Source organism: Apteryx rowi, unplaced genomic scaffold (genome assembly GCF_003343035.1).
Source record: "Apteryx rowi isolate R43461 unplaced genomic scaffold, aptRow1 scaffold_435, whole genome shotgun sequence".
Lineage (NCBI taxonomy): Eukaryota > Metazoa > Chordata > Aves > Apterygiformes > Apterygidae > Apteryx > Apteryx rowi.
In genome coordinates this window covers 17,644-37,573 of record NW_020450689.1, presented here as the reverse complement: position 1 = coordinate 37,573, position 19,930 = coordinate 17,644, and the positions used below count along the sequence as shown (strand labels likewise).

Sequence of the window (19,930 nt, the reverse complement as noted above, 5' to 3'; positions counted from 1 at the left end):
CGACATCTTCAGGTGTTTCCAAATGAGCTCACAGAAGAGTGATTAAATGCATCTGATAACAAGCCACACATTGCTGAAATTACTTACCGCCTCATTTTATGATTAATTAAACATGTAGATTAAAGTTGCAAAAGAATTTAGATTAATGAGCAAGTTAAGTCTTGCTGATATAAGTGAATTGGGAATTGGATGCTCTGTGGAACTTTATAAACATGCATTTTATAATGAGTAAGACAAGGCTACATGTTGAATCCTGGCCACAAGGGCCTTTGACGATGCAGTCTTTTTTAACATGGTTTGACAGCTTTCAAATAACATTCTACTATAGACTTTAAACTTCGTGCATTGCTGTAAAACATGAGACTACATAACTATGTATTAGGAGTACGATTATTTCAAAGCTCTCCAAGGTAATGACCCCCTGTAGCAGCAGCTGTTCAGAAAAATTACAAGCTCGATTGTTATTTTAATCAGAGAGAGTTTAGTAGTTAAAAGCAGTTATGCAACTAGTAAAATTATATGACACTCCATCAGTATAGCCTTATAGCATCCTTCATATTCCCCTTCCTCTCTGATTCCCCTGCCCAAAAACCTTGGTCTTATTAGTAAAACAGGGTGCTCAGTCATTCATGAAAAATTCAAAGCCATTTATTAAGCCTGGTTTCTGTGCAAGACAAGGTAATGTTTAAATTTATGATGATTCTTATCAGCTCCAAGAGTGTGTCAAAATATCTGCTAGGTTTGCCGAGTGTCCAATTTTTCTCTTTTAAGATCAGCTATACCTAATCCATGTAGCTTAGTCAGTGTCAGAAAGCCAAGTTGGACTTTATGACTTTGCAGGGCAGGAGCAAATCAGATCACTCACAGAGATGTACTATACGTCGTGCAAGGATGCTGAAATTGAAGTTACTGAACTGACCTTACACTTATGCCACTTATAACAACTTCCATGATCTACTGCACAAAGTGGTTGCACAAAGTGACTTTTGCAGACTCACCTGAGAAGCCTGGTTACTTTTAAACCACCCAATTCCTATCTTTAGAACTTAGACAAGGATCAGTTCCTTGCTATAGCTGCATCCTCTCAATTTACATTGTAACTTCAAAACATCAAAGATCTATCCAACAAAAATCAAGGAAAACACTGTACGAGAACCAGAAGGGTCTCCATAACACAGGTGGCAAATTGTGGGTATTACCCTCAGGTGATTTACACACGATCATCTTTTCTGAACATGCATATCAAGTGAAGTACAACAAGTTCTCAATTCATAATTCTGCAACTGAACACACGGTTTGAACACTTTGACTTCTTACTGATTCAGCATAGCACTGTAGCCTAAGTCCCATAAACTTCAGTGCGACTGATGCACATAGGTTTATCACTTAGAACATTAAGATTGCCACAGAACAATGCAGAGCAATGTCCTAAATATATATATAGTGTTTTAGAACCACAAGCTTCATCTGAGTTCATAAAGGTGGGACTATACATGTCATTTAGAGTCAGGCATGTCTTGTGTCCAAATAACCAGCTTCAGTTTCTTTTTGTTCTGTTTTTCAGATGATTATAAACTTTTCATGTACAATTGCTTGGGTGGTATATTTGAAAGGATCAGTTAAAAATAAAATATATATATATATATTTATTGAATATGCAAAGTGACAGGCAACTTTTAGAATGGGTTCATTGCATGTAAATACACAGTTTGCTAACCAGCTCTGCATATGCATTTTAGTGCTGTCTGCTAGACTCAGTCTCCGGCCTCCCTTCAGAAGACATTGCTGCGCTTCAGCTTTGTAACATAGCAGACAGGAGTTCTGTAAAGGCATAAAACAACTAAAATGTATCTTCTCTTGCAAGTAACTGAGCTATGAAGAAGGAAAAACATGAACGCATTCATACATTTTATACTCAGCTTCCAAACTGCTAAGACATTTGTCCTCTTCTGTTCAGAACAATTACATTGCTCTGAACGCATTCCTAACAAACTGGAAGTCACACAGTATGGGCTGAAACAACAGTTCTCATTATGATATGCTGGAAATTTCTGTGATAAAAAGTTTATTTTTCTTCAAGATGTGAAAAATTAAATTTAAAGTTAAGTAAAATGGCCTACCTTAAGTGAATAAATGCAAGCCAATAGCAAATCCACAGATGTGTCACAAAGGAATATTTTTCATCTTTATTATTCAGCAGAACAGAAATCTCACAGCATATCTCATAGTAGACTGCTATTTGATAGCAGACAGAAAATACCTATCTGAAGTGTTTAATTATCAGAAAATTATTCAGCGGTTTTAGGCAGAAGTGATGCTTTACCAAAATAAAGGTCTAAACACAACAAATTCCATCCCTCAGTATAATTTTTTCTGTGACTTCTTTGTGCTTCCCTGTCATATGCATTTATGCATTCTACTAAAAGAAACTTGGTGTTTAAATATGCTAGTGCAGAGAAGCACATAAAATCTTCAGAAGCTAATATCCTGAAGGTTTTAAGAACACACCATGGGATAAAACAAACGAACAAAAAAGTGGCTATCTGCCACCCAGCTCAGAGTCCAAAGGAACAAGTTAGTGAAAGTAATGAGCACAAAAATGAAAAAATACCTTTCACTACCTTTACTTTTCTTCAAAACATGTTTGGACCTAGCCCATAAATTTACCACTAAAAATAAAATTTCCAGTATTCAGGTACTTGTTTGCAAGGCCAGCTAGCTCCACCCCTCTCCCTGGCACCCTATTACATGGAAGCTGTATCAGAAATAGTTAAAAGAGAAGGAAATCGAATTACTGCACAAACAGACTTAGAGTGATCTAATCTTCACTGAGGCACTAGGTTTCAGGAAGACTACACAGCAAATACAGTTAGCTGATTAAACAATTCGCCAGCTAGCAAAGCTCTGTTTGTTCTGTTTCAAATAGAAATCTTCTTATAATATATTTTAAAAGATCCTGAAGAAAACTTTCAAATGCACCAATGAATGAGAATTCTCATTCTCATTTTAAAAAGTAACTTAGATACTAATAAGAACAGATCCTATAAACTTTCAGTTGGATTTAAACTCCCGAATTGAATTAATGGGAAATTTTCAGATAAACCAGTATTCTATAATTAAACTTATTACAGCTAAAATGTGGTCTTCAAACTTTTGCCAAATATAAGGCAGAAGTTTGACAGAAATCTGATAAGGTTTCTGGCGAAAATTCCTGGGGTCAAGAAGAGTCCTGGGAGGGTCTATTGTCAAGTTTGTCTGAGGCAGATATCTGAAGCATCCCCTGAATATGCACAGTGAAACTGGTATTTTGAAACTGATACTACAGTTCTTAAGTCTTCAGATACTTTAGCAATGTTCTGGAATAACATATTTTTGAAGCCAAAAACTGAGACCATTTTGAACTAAGCAACTTCTACACAGTAAGCAGGCTAGAGTCCTTATATTACTAAGAGAGAAAAATTAAAGCATGCAGATGAAGCATAAAGATATGCAAGAACCATCACAACTATTTTGCGCTGGAGATTTGCCAGTGGAAAATGTTGCTAACTTGTCAGTTTCTGCAAAAAGAGCATGTCCAGCAAATCCCATCTACCATAGAATGTTGTATTTTCATAGACAGAAAAGGAGATTGCTCCAAAGCTATCAGTCAGAGCTGACTACAAAGAAGGATCCTCCTCCTCAGCTGTTCTCCAGAATTAGATCTTTCCAAGATGTAAATAATGAACCAAAACTTAGCTACAGAATTAATGAAAACAACTCTGATTTATAGTCCATATCCGATTTACACACACATATCTCCTATTGTAAGGAAACAAGCATTGAAAATTAATGCCCTTTTTCTTTTTTTCTAACACTGCACAGTAATTGCACAGAAGCACTGCTAAAGGCTGTACCAAAGAACACCCTGGCTTCCTGGCTTTTGTGCGTCCCATACTGCTTCACAGAGGAAATCAAAGAGTAAAACAGTTTGAAATGAATTTCCTCAAAAGAAGAAACCTTCACACTGTAATACAGAATAAAGGAAGAAACCTTAGCTGGAAGGAATTCAAGGAGTGGCCTTTTAAGTCATCATACTAACGCAGGAAACAGATACAAAATTCCCTGGCTGGTAGAGCCGGCTTGCGTTCAGGACTGAAGGAAGGAATGTGAACATCACAGGAATAAGCCCAAGCTGCACCACTGAAGAACGGGCAGCAACAGCTATGTGTGCCAGCAGCACGTGGAGAGCGAGAGCCCAAAGAATGCTCAGATGATATTTGACATCACTAGCACATGACACCGGACTGCATTATATTTAACGGTAAGTAGCAGAATGACATGTCTGAGCTTCCAGAGGCCATCACTCAGGAGATTTTGTCACTTAGCTTCTAGGTCCAACTTGGATTAACCTTGGGCATTGCCTTGTAGGAGTGTAAAATTATAGGAAAAATAAGGAGCATCTGTATATTCTATCTCATGATGCAGCTGACATTTTTTTCTTAACCTTCAATTTCATGAGGTGAATTAATGCAAAGGGTGACTTCACAGAAGTTATTTTGATATAGTTTAGAGGCACTAAAACTAAGTTAAATTAACAGAATTAAATTAATGCTAATGAACTAGTACCAATAATACTGTAACCAGAGGGACAGAAAACACAGCAGCAGCTACTTTACCCTGTTCCTTGAATACTGTTACTCCAATCCAGACTCACCCTGTTAAAAACCATGCAACCAGCTTATGATTTCTACTTTTTCTTTTTTGTTAGTTTTTCATCCCACTGTTCCCTTGGCAATAAGATATTATCCATTTGGATGATCCTCTCTTATCAGGGACCCAGCACATCCACATTACTTATGCTAGTTTTCTAGAAGAATCTAATTTAATCTGCTGTCTCCTCAGCTTGCGACTCTTGCTAAGGAGTTTCTTCACTCATAATTCATTAGGTTTTCCCTAGTTTAACCTTTGCTGTGTTTAACTGCCATGATCTTTATCATCCCCTTAACAAGTGTCAAAACAAGACTCAGAAAAGGCTTCCCAGAACCCTGTATATGAGTTTCCTGCCATTACTGAGAACTGTAAGTAAAGGTATCTTTATCTTTTCCCTTCTTCTTTTAAAGGATCTAGAACTTATCATTATTTTAAAACAATAAAAAATATTGCAAGAAACTCAGATATCATGGTGATGATGGCCACAGTAGGTAGCCAAAGATACTTAAGAAGAAAGCTCACTAGGCTGATGAATTGTCACATTAGTGTTTTTCAGAGGCTGTCATCTCACATAGATGAGACTAGAAAAAAAGATCAGATTCCAAGGGTAAAGGGGAATTATTTTAATTCATTACAATGAAAGATCTAGAGATCCATTATCTTCCCCAAGATCAATATTTTAAAATATTGCCCAGGCCTAGATCTCCCTTTTTGCCTCAGAAGCTGGTATCTAACCAAATTCTGGCAGGCAAATATTCAACTGAGAACCAAAATACATTCAGCTGAGAACAACGGAGGAAGATGTTCTGGAGGAACATCTTTCCCCTTGTTGCACATTGCTCAGTTTTTACTTAAGCCAGCTGATCGTCGTTCTGCTCTCTAGTGGGTATTCAGAGAGCCAGAATCGGGCTTTTTCATTCCAAAAAGCCACACATCTCCTATCTATGGCAGAAATTTAATCTAAATGGATCCCACAGCAATTCCATCAAGATACTAAATAGGAATTAGAAAAAGGATGGCGTTGAAAGGCACTACAGATGAGAGCTCTGGGAGCAAAGAACTAGTCATCCGCCATGTATCATAGGTTTTTCAGCATATTTCTATTTTTCCCTGGGATTAGCTGAAGAATGGAAAGGAGAGTTGGCAACCAAATATATGTCTCTGTTTAGAGACAACTAAGCAGAATGAGGATGGATTACTTCCCTTATTTTATACACAGGAAAAATCATCCATCAGAATGACAAACGCTGTATCTTTATAGGCTCTAGACCCAAGTGCGAAGGTCTCAAGATTTAAGCAATTCAGTGGTACTGTTGTGTACTCATTGCTAACTTTTTTGTTAATTTACTCAAAACGTCCGAAGTTTTAGCACTAGAAAATAACTCCTGAGGACACCAAGTGACAGTATCTTTAATAACAACCGGATAATTGAATATCTTACAGTACCTTAGAGTAGTAGCTTGACAGTTTCTTCTAAAAGACACAGATGTTTTTTACTTTTTTTTTTCTTTTTTTGGACAGGAAGGACAAGGAAGGCCATGAATGCCAGTTTGTTTGTAGGACTACTAGCTATGTGAATGGACCAAATGTTTAGAAAGAGTGGATTGTGTCCTGAGCCTTGTGAAACATAGCAAGGAAAGATCAGAACTAAAGAGTAAGCAGCAGCAAAAAGGAATTCTTATGTTCATGGGAAGACCTGTGAACCACTCAAGGGCACTGCCAGGTCCAAAGGATGCTCAAAAACCTGAAGTGTAAGTATCAGAAAAGAAGTTCAATACTATTATATCAGGGATGTCTTCTAGAGGGGTGGGGGGGGTAGGGGGGAATGAAGTATTTAAATTTACAAAGACAATGAGCCTTGTGATCTTCATTGCCACATTGAACAGCAACTTTGTTAACTTCTCTGAGAAATCTTTTGTGTTTGGAGCTCTATAGATTAACAAGATGCCCAAACTAATCTGGGAGTCTAGAAACAAGACTAAGTGGATATTCTCAAAAGATTGTATTTCAATAGACCTCTCATGCATTGGAGTTTGGATAGGAATATAATGACTACTCCACTTCATCATCTAATATCTGTTAAAGACATTTAAATACTTCCTTAGTAATATTACTTCCTCTGGTTACAACAACTGCAGACTGAGACGTCCTGGGAAAATATTCTCTTATCTATAGAGCCTCTGTTTTTCTGTTACTATGAAACTTCTACCCTTCATTAACATTCAAATCACCTTCTTTCTCTGCAGCTGGTGGAGAGGCACTTCACTTTTTTGTCCTAGCAGTGATACAGCAGAACCTTTAACCAGGAACAGGATGTGTCTGGGATCACCTTTAGTCTTTAAAGTTTGTAAACTCTTTGTTTTGCAGAAACTTGACAGCAAAACAGAGACACTGTCCTGTAGATAACTGCAATCAGTAATCTTTTCTTTTTTTACAATTTTTGCCTGTTTTTAGAACTGTTCTTTTACATGAATTGACCATAAACTTTGCATAAAGTGGCTATTCCACAAGATGGTTCTGGTGAGAGAAGTATTTTCTTAAAAGAAACAGAGAGCAAAATCTCTCAAATATGCAGTCCTTCCTAATACCAGGGTATTTGCCTATTTCATTCACAAAAATACTGAAAATTGTAATCCTACATCTTTGCAAAAAGATAGAACATTTTAGGACAGCAGTATCCAAGACTTCTTTCTACATTCTCTATTAGGCTTAGAAAGTACTTTTGCAAACAGACTTACAACACTATCAAAGAGATCTTTAGGCTCGTCTAACTTGGCTGAGGAATTATAACTTTGTACTGAAAACTAGATTACTTCGCTGAGTTAAAGATAGCTTACAAATATTCTTCTTTAATAACATCGCTTAAGCCTTCCTTGGACAAAATTACATATTAATCATATAATTCGGTCACTTTTCATATCCAATTTTTTTCTTTTTTCTTTTTTTTTTTTTTACTGTGGGGAAATGCCTGTTTTAATGGCCATAATGGACTATCTTTTAATCTCAAAGTTATACACCAATTTCCAAAATGTTTGAGACTTCTGGAGCACAACATATCATTATCAACAATGCATATTTATGCAATAAGGAAAAAGTTTAATGTATTATTTCCCTAAAATATTTTTTTTTACTTCACAATGGAATAAAACTTGGAATATTTCTAGCTATACGTATGTTGGGTCAGCATTCTATTTTAGAAGTATTTATATTTAAACTTAACTTTTAATTTTTGATTATATTTTTTAAATATAATAATTATTCTCCATTCTGTTCAGCTTGCAAAACTGTTTACTTCACTATGGTCATTAATGGTAACATTGCTATTAAAACTAACACTGTGTGGTCAAACACTTTTTATGTCACTGCTATTCTTCAATTTGTAGAATTTGTGCAACTAATCTGATAATAGAAGGATCTTCTTTTACTGCTTACTTAATTTTAATTTTAACAGAATCAGAGATTACTACTGATAAAGACAGCTTAATTTTCATTTTAATACTTTTCTGTCTGATGTTCTTGTTTATTGGTCATATTCTCAGATTTTGTTAAGGTTAGTGTTTAGTTAACATACTGTATTTGATCTTGAAAAAATATATAACAAAAAGTTACCACATTTTAAGAGAAATAACATTAAGTTGTCGCATTCAAACTACAGAAGGCATTTCTATTGTGAACACTACATGTTCTATTGTTCTACATGGGAAATATCCGACCATATCTTACACTAAAAGGACTTAGTTTTTCCATAATCATCTAGGCACAAAATTCTCTAAAATTATGACTGGCCAAAAAGAAGGGGTTACTTCTACAATTGAAGCATAATCTGAAAAAAAAGCTTTTAGTGCAAAATAAAGAACAATGGTAACAAGGTAACAAACTATGCAAAACTTTTGCATAAATTACAATGTGCAGAAAATAAGAATTGCACTGTACTGACTATGTATCCTTTACAAGCAGTAAAGCATCTTCTAGCGGATATGGGTGTCTTTAGAATTAGAATTGTTACTATCACAGTACTATAAAATTGAACTGTACTGCAAGTAGCAGCAATTACTACTACTAATACTGTACCTGTAGTAATAATTGTAATTATTGTAATCAGTATCACAGTTGCTCCTGGAAGCCTCCACCACCCCCTGGTTTGGACACTAGACTTTACCTTCTCTGATAAGATTATAGCTTAAAAAGGTAAAATAGTTAGATAAAGGATAAGAAAGGAAACTAAGATGAAATGAGCTGCTGAGAACCACAACAGAGCCAGGTCCAGAAACCACTGGACATATCGCAGGTCAGCCTGATTGGACCCGAACACTTAGGACCTTGAAGGGTTTGCGTTTTCTTAATGCCTGAACACTTATGAACAAATGCCCTCTCTATATGCTCAGAGTTAAATGCGTCTGAATGGCCATGGAGCAGAATGCTTAGGAATAATATATCAGAGCATGGTACTTACCTAGGTAGATTGGAGATTCGCGCTTACTCTCAAGGAGAAGTAAGCACATGCAAGTTGATCCCTCCCATCTTTACAATTCAAACCATAACATTAGTCTCTAGGATATTGCCCCCCTTCCATTCGCAGGTGCAGCTCCCCTGAATGCTAATAGTGATCACATGCTTACAAAGCAAAGCAAATTCCCCTAAATTTCAATGTGCTGGACAGAACAATATTTCAAAAAGCAGCTGTTGTTGGTAGTGTTCAAGTTTATCAGCAATCCTTATAAAATTACCCCCAAAACACATACTGTAGCTGATCTCAAGTTAAGAAGGCTTTTCTCTAAAGAGTACTGAATCACTTTAATGTAGATTCTAATGCTGTCTTACCCCGCTTTCAAGGTAGCTAGTAAATTCAGCTTTACTACAGTACTATAAAGATGTGAAAGAACTGTAATAGCATCTAAAAATGAGCTGTTACCACTATAGCGTTCAGTTTAGAAAACTCTAAACAGAATACTGATGAAAAATGTTAATGATAGTTTGCTGAGTTGCCAAGAGGAATGAGATAAGATAATTCACTATATTTTTGTTACAAAATGTAAATTACAATGTCCTTAAAGCATCTACCATAACTCCAGGAAGGACTAAAAGGAAGATCTAAACAACATTATATTCCAGTAATTTAATTTAAAAAAAAAGAGCTACCCAGAAGCCACATTTACATAATCAGTACCATTCCAGCAAAGATCTCAGTATTCACAGGATTTTAAACTCCTGAGCAGTCCTGTCAATTGCAATGAAGTACCTCAAAGTACTTAAAGTTACAGATGTTTAAGTACCTTGCTGGATTAGGGCCTTAGTCACATACATATACATCTCTGAGCTGTTTTCACTAGATCATCAACAAGTCTCGACAGACTGGGTAACTTGTGGCATTCAAACTGCTACAACAATGTAAAATGTTAGAAACAATCCTCGAGTCCGTGACCCTTTAGCTTTGAGAAGATAGACTTGTCTACTTCACTGTAGGCTGAACTTCAAGGCTGAGAGGGAATAATTGCCTTTCTTGGGCAATGGTAATGAAATTGTTTTACATCCCCAGACCATCCCTAGACTCCGTAGACTAAGTCTATGCCATCACCTCAATCCTGCAACTCAGAAATGGCACAGAAGGTACAGAGGAATGGCAAAAAGGGTAGGCAGTGTTTCCCCTGGCATGTCTGCATGGCAGCTGGTGAGACAAAAAAATCAGCTCACTGCCTAGAGAGTCTATTGGCAACTCTCAGTCGCATCTGGGAACAATGGCCCATCAAAGCTAACTATGCATTGTTACTATCCCTACCTAGTGCAGGCGATGAGAAAGAAAAGTACAAAATCCTCTGACAAATCTTGCAACCTTCCAGTCACCCACATCTCTGTTTTCCCGATTCCTGTAAGCACATCCACAACCACTATTACAGCAGCTTCCCCAGTGCTACCACGAACAACATCTAGGGCCAGACGGGGGGCGAGAGCGCATTCGCTGCTGCCAGAATGTTTTTGTTCCCCATCTCCACAAAATACAGCAAATCTGAGGTGGACATATTTCACGCTCCCACCTCACCAATCAAAGGAGAAATTAGGGTAGTGCAGAACTTCCCTACGTGGAAATACTGGGGGCTGGGAAACATGTTTCTGAGGGCTGGATTATGATTTTTGCGATACAGAATTTCCAAGTTACCGGGTTCTAAGCGTCCACAGTCTTATGCTTGCAGCTATTGGCATGTTTGACATTTTAAACTATGAAATACCAACCTATTTTGAAATTGTCCAAATCATTAGTTGTGGAATTTTCCTAGCACTTCATGAATACCACTGTTAATTGGGCAATTAACTCAAAACTACAGAATATGCTGTGATGGCATGATATGATATAAGCCATGTAAAAGAAGGAACAGCCAAGCAACTCAGTATGTTGAAAGATATTAATGAAGTGGCAAAATCTGCCAGAAAAATAATAATGGGTGATTTTAACTACCCCAATATTAACTGGTTGAATAACACATCTGTACATGGTTTGGAGAAGCAGCTTATTGATACTATAAATGGCTTCTTTTTGGAGCAGCTCCTTCTGGAGCACAGAGGAGGAGGGCTTCCACTCAGTTATTAATTTGTCTGTGTGCACGCACGCGTGCGTGTATGTGCGCGTGCGCACACGCGTGTAGGAAGCAAGCAGGGGTTCTGCTAAGCAACACTGGTCACAAGACAACAAGGTCTGGATCTCAATGATGCAGCATTGCAGCAGTGACCAAACAGTTAATGGCAGGTGGCTGGGTAAAGCAAAAACCTTAACAACCTGCCATCTCAAAAGGAAGGCTGTTTTGGAGGAACCTAGGAGTTTATTCACACTCTGAGACAAACTACCAAAGATTAAAAAAAGAAAAAAGAAAAAAAAAAAGAATCTGGCATGTTTCTAGGGTAAAGTACACAAATTTTTGCGGCCTTAAAGGACAGTTCTTTGAATGTTTGAATGCATAAACTCTGCCTAAATGCTTTTAACAGGACAGAACAGTGATTATTGTTATAGTTTGCCATTGAATATTCCACAATCTAAAATAAAACAGTAATGTAACCTGTGGCAGAGAGTATATACATTCAGTTTGGGGGTTGCTTTGTTGTTGTTTCTTTCTTTTTTTTTTTTTTTTATGACAGGAAAAGAACAAACTGTTAGTAATAAGGTAATAATCAAGAAGTTATTCAAGTAAATTGTCCTGTGAAGAGGCTGCATATATATTGCCTAATGTACAAATTGAGGAATCTGGAGTAAGATTATACAGGTCCTGCAGCTGTTTTGAGAAATACAACAGAAACAGAGGATAATAATGTGCATGGTTTGTTCTCATCATCATTCTCTAAAAGCTATACTTATGTCCATAAAAACCTTCTTTATGAATAAGAGATTAAAAAGCAAGTAAATAGCTTACAGAAAGGTTATAGAGAGACATGGTAGTAATAGTTGCATCATAGCTGTGATTGTCTCAGGGTAGAAGTAAAAAGAGGGCTATGAAGGATCAGAAATGCAGTTTATTTGTGCCTTGATCGTATTTCAAGACCCGCAGTTTTAAGAACATCCTAGGTTTCCATACTGGATCAGAAGAAACATGGAATGGGCAGCAACCAGTACCTGGTATTTCAGAGGCAAGTAAATACACCGCAGTTGTCACCAAACAGCTCTCTGGGCAGATTTTTTTCTAACCCACTCCTAGTTCTTACAGAGATAGATACACTGTTAGGCTTTAATGGACATATTAAGGAAGCATAAGGACGACGCTCTAGGGTGGGATGTTACCATAATATCTAACCACTAAAAAAGGCCAATATTCTGGCAGCAGTAAAACCTTGCCCAAGCAAGATAGGAAAAAAGAGTTGTAATAAATAACTGTTCTTTAGTGAACACAAGGGAAAAATCCAATATAGTTGTGGGGGAAGTGGCTTTTCAAAAATTTATATTAAAATCAGCATCACGATTTAGAGGAGGAAATGTTCCATAAAATTAAGACTTTCTAACCGCTCTTATACAATACTGGGTTAAGAAGCAGCAAAGTGACATGAAACCTAGTGTTGACAAATGCAGAGTATTGCATCTTAGAAAGAATAGTTTCAGCTTTTTATTTTCACTGCTGGATTTTATACAAACTGTAATCACTTGGTAAAAATGGAGCAATGAAATATGTCAATAGTACCAACAACCCTTAAAGACAGAAAACAGAATATATTATATCTTTAAATAAATCAACAGTGCATGTTCAATTGAGTTAGGGTATTCAGTTCTAAATGATATCTCAAAAATATAGAAGAAATAAAAGTGAGTTCAGTAAACTTCACAGAATTGTTTAATAAACCAGGTACGTTCTGGTACATTTTCACTTGTCTGAAATGTAAAGGGCTGCCTACTCGCCACTGAAGGCCTGGGTAATCATGAACCTGATGCAATGTTCATAAGCCTAATTTGCTGAAATAGGATCAAGGAGAGTTAGCCCACGCCCACAGTTAACCACATCTCTGATCCCCTGTGACTGCCACAGGAGCACCTCTCAGGTTTTAGACAATTAGCTATGATTTTTCTTGGAGTGAAATTTATACTTCACTCTCATCATGCTAAGCATTTAGGCTTCAAGTTCCTTCACTTTACTCTGATCTCTTCAGCAGATCTGAGTGCAGTCCAGTGCTGTCGGGGAAATGATGGGGTTAACCACTGACCAGGCAGTTCCCAAAAAGAAAACTACTACATATTCGATACAAAGCATTTCAGAAAATAGATACTAAACCAGTAAGAATTCCATATACACATCTAGCTTACTAGCTAGCCATCCATCTTCCTTCCAGTGCCCTGCTTCAGGTACTCTTCCTGACCATGTTTTTCGGTCGGACTTTCACTCCTGCCAATTTCCAGATGGAAAACACCTCCCTCTTCAGATCAAACTTTTATTTTTATACTGAGAAGAAGAAGATTGAATGACACCTTGCATTCTGTGAACTGTTTCACTGGAGAAGATACAAGTGAGAGGTGAAACTTCGAAAACATATGTAACCTGCTTTGTTTCAGCATAGGGGAATTGGATTAATTACTCCTTGGGGTTTTCAGCTCCTGCAAGGAGCATCCTTCAGACTATCTTTCAGAGCCAGGATTATATATTAATCTTTTATACACCCATAAAGATAATATGGTATTTACACAATTAAGAGTAACCTTTTAATATTTTACGTTGCACAGTACTGAATCTATCACACACACATTAAGAACAGCAAGCTGCTCCCCGTTAGTTCAAACTGATTTTGTTGAGCGTGTTGTTAATGTAGATACCCTGAATACCAGTTCATCTCCACTGTGAATGAACTCAAACCACTAGAAGTAAAAATGAACATTTTTCACTCTATTTATATATTCGGTACTAACATAAGTGCTGCCAAGAAGCAAACCTCTGTCATGGAAAATGAATTTAAAAAAATATGCACTGATTTTTAAAGTTGCTCTTTGTGCTCTATCTTATCTTTATGATCTTAAAGTAACATTTTTAATGGGTCCTGCACTTTGATCAGCACTTTTCAATTAAGTTTAGAAATGTGAGGGTTTTACAGTATAGTCTTCATCAAATTTTTTTATTTAGCTATTAACACTTCTGTTTTACCTTCAACAGGCCATTATCAGATTTCTGTTAAGTCAGGTTTTGGTATATACCAAAGATCTTGAGACATCTAGCAAGCAGTTAACCTCTTACTCCAGCCTCTCTCGTAACTGTGATTATGATGAATGAGTGGTTAGTCCTAAGCAATTCTGTTTTATGTCAATAAATGAATCAAACAGCCATTGGTATATGTGCATAAGGAAGGGAGAGAGAATGTAGCTGTCTGTGGACAGTTTATAACCCTTGCCCTCTTAAATAATCTGATTTGAAAAGTTAATGCTTATGCCAACTGTTGGCATTGTCCACTCATATTGTAAAATACAAAATACTTTATATAATTTACTACTCAGTGCAACTTGAAGAAAAATTTCTTCACAGCTTTTCTAAGATCATGCATTGTGGCTGTTAAATGACCTAAAGCTTTATGAGGAACAAGCATTTCATCTCTAAAAATATTTTGGCTTTGAAAATGCCAAATCACTTGCAGAAAACCTGTAGGACTCTCTGTAGGTATGGACTCATGAATACTCTGCTTCCATGTCCTTATTTCAGCTGCTTAGCACAAATATTTCCTAGTAGCTTCCTGTCTCCCAAGCATTGCATGCAACTTGAACAGCATACTTCATTCTTGCAAAAATAGAATTGTTTGGATGAGCACTTTCATTTTTTCTTAGTGCTTTTGTAAAGAATTTTTTAGACAGCAGATGGATCTAGTGCAGCACACATATGGAGAAGTGATGGCGCAAAGAGGTCCTCACATCCAGACCATGACAATCCTTTGAAAGAACATTTCTAGCAGCAGTTTCATTAAGTGACTAAACCTCATCAAAAAGTAAACAAAGACAACATACACGTCCTCTGTCTTTGTACAATGTGTCAGAAGCTGTTTGGATGGCTCTCTCCCACTCAGTGATGTCCTCATTTTAGTAGGGCTAAAGAATATGAAAGCATGAAACCCTTTGGGTTTATATGAATGCAAATTGTTATTTTGTATATTTTCTCTTATGACATACATTTCACTCTTCCTAAGGAACTGAAGAAAGTATCTGTGCAACGTTAAAAAACAAAATCCTAAAAGTAGCTGAAGTGCACTATTTGCTTATTATAAGACAATATGGGTAAAATGAACACAATGCATATTGTTTCTATAAGATGCGCAAACTGTGTATCTATTCATTTGTCTACTTACTACCAAGAAACAGTCTGTACAGTCAACAGAGAAGCAGCCAGAATAACGTCTGCTGTACTCAGAAGGTAAATGGGAACTCAGATAGGGACAATATTCAGTGCCAGCATCATTCTCTTCTATTAAGAGAACTAGAAGTCCCTAGATGACCTCCCATGACCACATGGCTTTAGAAAATATTCCCACAGGGGAGTCCATCAGAAAACCCAGCTGGAAGCGGCTAAGGAAGAGAGCTTCAGACACTGAAAAACAAACAAACAAAGCTTTCTGTAGTTTTGATTGGACTTCCTCTGTCCTGCTCTGGACAGATGAGCGTTCCAGACATCTTTCTCTCTTGCCTTCAGTCTTTTTTTCCACACCTGCCTCTCTTCAGGTCCAACTACATTGTGCAGTGGAGCATTTGAGCTAGCCCCGTGCAGCGCTGGGTAGACCCAGCTGTGCTCCTATTGGACCCACATGGGCAAATGTGCTGGAGCATCTATGCACAGTGCATTACTGCAGCACAAAGAAATGTCCTTCTGCTTTCCATTTGATTTTTACTTGATTGATTCTCTCAAGTATATCTAAGATGTATATGTGTATTTTAAATACAAGCTTTCTCAAATGAGAAACTCTTCAAGGCAGGTGCCTTGTTTTTGAATTTATTTATACCTCATATAATACAATGGAACTTTCATTCTTATTAGAGAATTTGCATGCTACCATAATGCAAGCATTGTATAAAAACAGTAAGAGTGTTCCTCTAGAGGCAGACTTTATATTCACCATTCATAAAATAATACAGGGAAAACAGAGCCTCAACCTGCCGGGTGGCTGCTTCATGGTGTGACCAAATTATTTTACATGGATACGTCACAAACGCTAGCAGGGAAGCAGGTAGAAGAGAATAAAGTCCTCCGGTACCTCCAGCACATCCTTGCCTAAAAAGCTACAGACACTGCAGCAAACAGAGTTCCTGGTAAGGCACCACTTAGCTTTCTCAAGAGGAATTTCGAAAGAATCTGTTCTTTACACAGAAAGGTAAGTGATAATCTGATAAAGACCTCCTTGTCCAAAATGCTGATGAACAATTACGTCTTAAGAAGAGGAAAATGAAACTGGAAATCTACTTTTTAGCAACTGAGCTCAGCATATTGTTTATCTAGAAAATATAGACCCTATATTTTCGCGAATAAATTAACCATAATTCAGTAGAACATCAGATGTTATCAATTAAACCTGCGAAGCTAAATAGTGCCAAAGCACAAAATTCTTCACTTGCTTCAGATAAGCTGTGCCTTCTTTGACTTTATCATGTAAATATTCACAATTTAATAGTTTTCTCTTTTTAAACAAGCTGCAACAGATACAAAACACAAACCTATTTGGTCAGATGCTCCATGTTGTAAATAAAAACAATCCCTAAGTTTTAAATAGAACCATTCCAAACTAAACCAAGGAAGCATAAAAATTGCATTAAAAGTTTGTTTGAGGAAACATGTTAAATACTGACCTTGAGGCAAAATATAGCCTCTGATGATGGGCTGTCTGAATTTCTGAAGTTTTTGAAAAGATAACGTTTACCTACCTACACTATGAGTTTTGTTGCATTATATGCGTGTGTGTGTATGCACAGGCATGTGTGTGTGTGCATGTCTTCAGTGTTTCTATTTTCAAACCTTCTTTGAAAAAAAAGCTGCTATTCATTTTTAAAGCAATTTGATTTTAGTCTCAACTCCAATTATATTGTTTTCAGCATATTTTCAAGGCAGGCTTTTCACTGAAGAGCTATTCTAGCAAGGCATTCAAGTTTCATAGGCTTTACCACCATTCATTTTAGACTTTTTTTCCTCTGTCAGTGTTTTCACTTCACACTCACGTTACAATAAAACATTTACACAGAAACCGAGCTGTTAGTAAAAAAGTATATATAATTGCTAACATACACACAAAATTTATTTTACATACAGTGTTATTAGAGGACATCTATTTTCCCTTTTGTAACTTTAAATAACTATTGCAGTTTACTACTGGACAAACCTACTTGAGAAGAACAATTAAGTGAATTAAACCATGTTAAGACCATATTCTTGAAAAAAGTAACCTTCAGTTAAGACAATTACTTTGTGGGCATTACACAAAAGCACAAATGTCACATTTTCCGTGCAATTTACTTTTGTATGAATCATCAATCCTGTTTTCTCCTGAACAAAACTAGCCAACTATGACAAAAAAAACCAAAGTTGTCTGAACTGGATGATCCAAGTAATTACATGTTAGAGCAGAACGCATTTATGACAAAACTTTCAAAAATTTGGGGAAAAAGTTATTATAGCCCCTGGTTGAAATAGCTTTGGTATAGACCTATAGAAGTTTTTAAATCTTGCTGTATTCCTGTATGCTGATCTTGCTGTATTCCTGTATGAAAATATGTACAGTTACAAAGATGAATCTCCCTAGTGTTGATCTACATTCCTTCCCTTTGCAGTACAGATCAAACAAACATGCTATAAAACACGCCCAAATATTATAGCATAAGTATACACTTCTCATAAGAATTTTTACATGCTTCCCAGAATTGATTCTTTTCAAAACTCCTCACATATGCAAAACTTTTGTCTTCCACAAGTACCCCCGAAGCTTCCACCTTATGTGGTATCATTTGCTTACGGCCTATTTGTTCATCCTCAGGTCCTGCTACTGCTCTGATCAGACTCCACGGCCACCTCACATGAGTAAGTATTTGCAGAAATCAAGCCTTTAATTTGTAAGATACTTGAGGTAAACAACCTCCCCTATTAGTCTCTAGTGCACAGTGAACATTTATGACACTATACATGTTACTGTTACCGCACACTAAGAGTCTGTATCAGCTGAACTGATGTATAGTACCTTCAGAATATGTGCAAGTTCAGAGAGGTAAAACAGAGATGAATTAAGAGTATCTAAACCTGTATTAATATAGAATGTATACTTCAATCCTGTTTTCAGTATCTGAGGAGACACTGGACTGTATCAGGTTAGTTGTACATCCTACTTTTTAATTGTCAGTTTCTTTGAATTTAGGATTTGGATTTGTTCCTAGATTTATAATGCTAAATATTAAAAGAAGTCCTCTAATCAAAACACAAGGACAGTCAGCAGTAGTGTTAGCTTCTCCAGAAATTTGTGTCAGTATGACTGACTTCTGATTTGCAGAGAATATCTACAAAAGACGAGACTGTAGTTCATTTTGTACAGTGATTGTGTATAATCACTTACTTGGCTTCTTTTGTAAGACTGCTGAACCATGTTCCAGTTCTCATGGCCACAATACTGTAAAGCGTCTTAACCGTACTAACAACTTATTCTGCAAAAGCCTATGTACAGCTGTGTGATAACAACAGCTGACACTTTTCATTGAAGTACTTTATAATATACCTATCTGCTCGACCTAAACACGAACACTGTTTTCAAAGTATACTATATGTCAATATTTGTTTACCACAGCTTTCTGTCACTGCCAACCTAGACAGGATTCGGATCAGGAGTCCATAACAGTTACTAAAGAATTTTGTAAGGTCTTAAAATTACTATTTCCATCTATAGATCAGAAAATTGAGGTACAGAAAGCCTAAGTGATTGATTCATAAAACAGTGCAGTGGCAAAGCTAGAAAAAGTTACAACAAATTCCTCACTATCAGTTCAGCAATCACCCTATAACTTTACATTGCCATCTGAAAAGTATTTTTCAAAGGTAATGCTTCTTTTAAATTATTTGCTATATTATATATTGCTGTTTAAAATTATTTGTTAACAATCTTTTCTATAAATATGACTGACAGCATTTATTAAAAAGAAACAAATGCCTACTGACCTGTAAATTGCAAATGTAATAGTAAAGCCATACATGCAATTAAACATTTGTAAAGAGGAAGGGTTAGTACAAACTGAACACATTTCCATGTGGAAAGGAGAAACAGTCATATTTTTCCCTGGTGAATGTAGTTTTTTGAACTTTTTTTCCACAAATGATTGAATAAATATTTATTCATAAACTATATTTGTGACTTAAGAAAGCAGGCTGTATAGACTGGTTTCGTTTATACTACATCGTGCAGAAGGCATTGCAATAATTCATACCATGTCAAGCCTAAGCCCCAATAGATTTTCCTTATTATATTTGAATAAAGCTGAAGACTATTCAAAACAGCAATTCTGAAAGCTTTCTACTCATTGCATGAATGAGTATCTTCTTCATAGACACTCTTCTCTAACCCTCCCTTTCTTAAAGCACTTATGCATAGGCCTGGTCCCATTTCCTTTATCTGAACTTGGGCATATGCTGAAGTATATTCTTGGGTCATGGCCTAAATGACTAGAGTCTCAGTCATTTTGCTGCAACCATAAAGGTCAGCTTTCTCCAGGATAAATATAAATACATTCCCAGTTCAGCAAACAGTGGTCGTCTCAGCATTTCCTCAATAAACCCAAGTA

The 19,930-nt window shown here is 36.6% G+C and overlaps 1 long non-coding RNA gene across 3 annotated transcripts in view; it reads right to left on the bottom strand.

Annotated features, from left to right (window-relative positions):
• Positions 1–1,606: 1,606 nt before the first annotated feature.
• Positions 1,607–19,930, bottom strand: part of LOC112971317 — a 34,856-nt gene continuing 16,532 nt past the window's right edge. The window contains exon 3 of one of the 3 annotated variants that reach the window (XR_003255301.1): positions 1,607–1,821. This is a non-coding gene — a long non-coding RNA (uncharacterized LOC112971317). Of the gene's footprint in view, positions 1,822–15,255; positions 15,717–17,478; positions 17,872–19,930 lie in introns of those variants that run through there. The other 2 variants (XR_003255302.1, XR_003255303.1) reach the window with 2 other exon arrangements.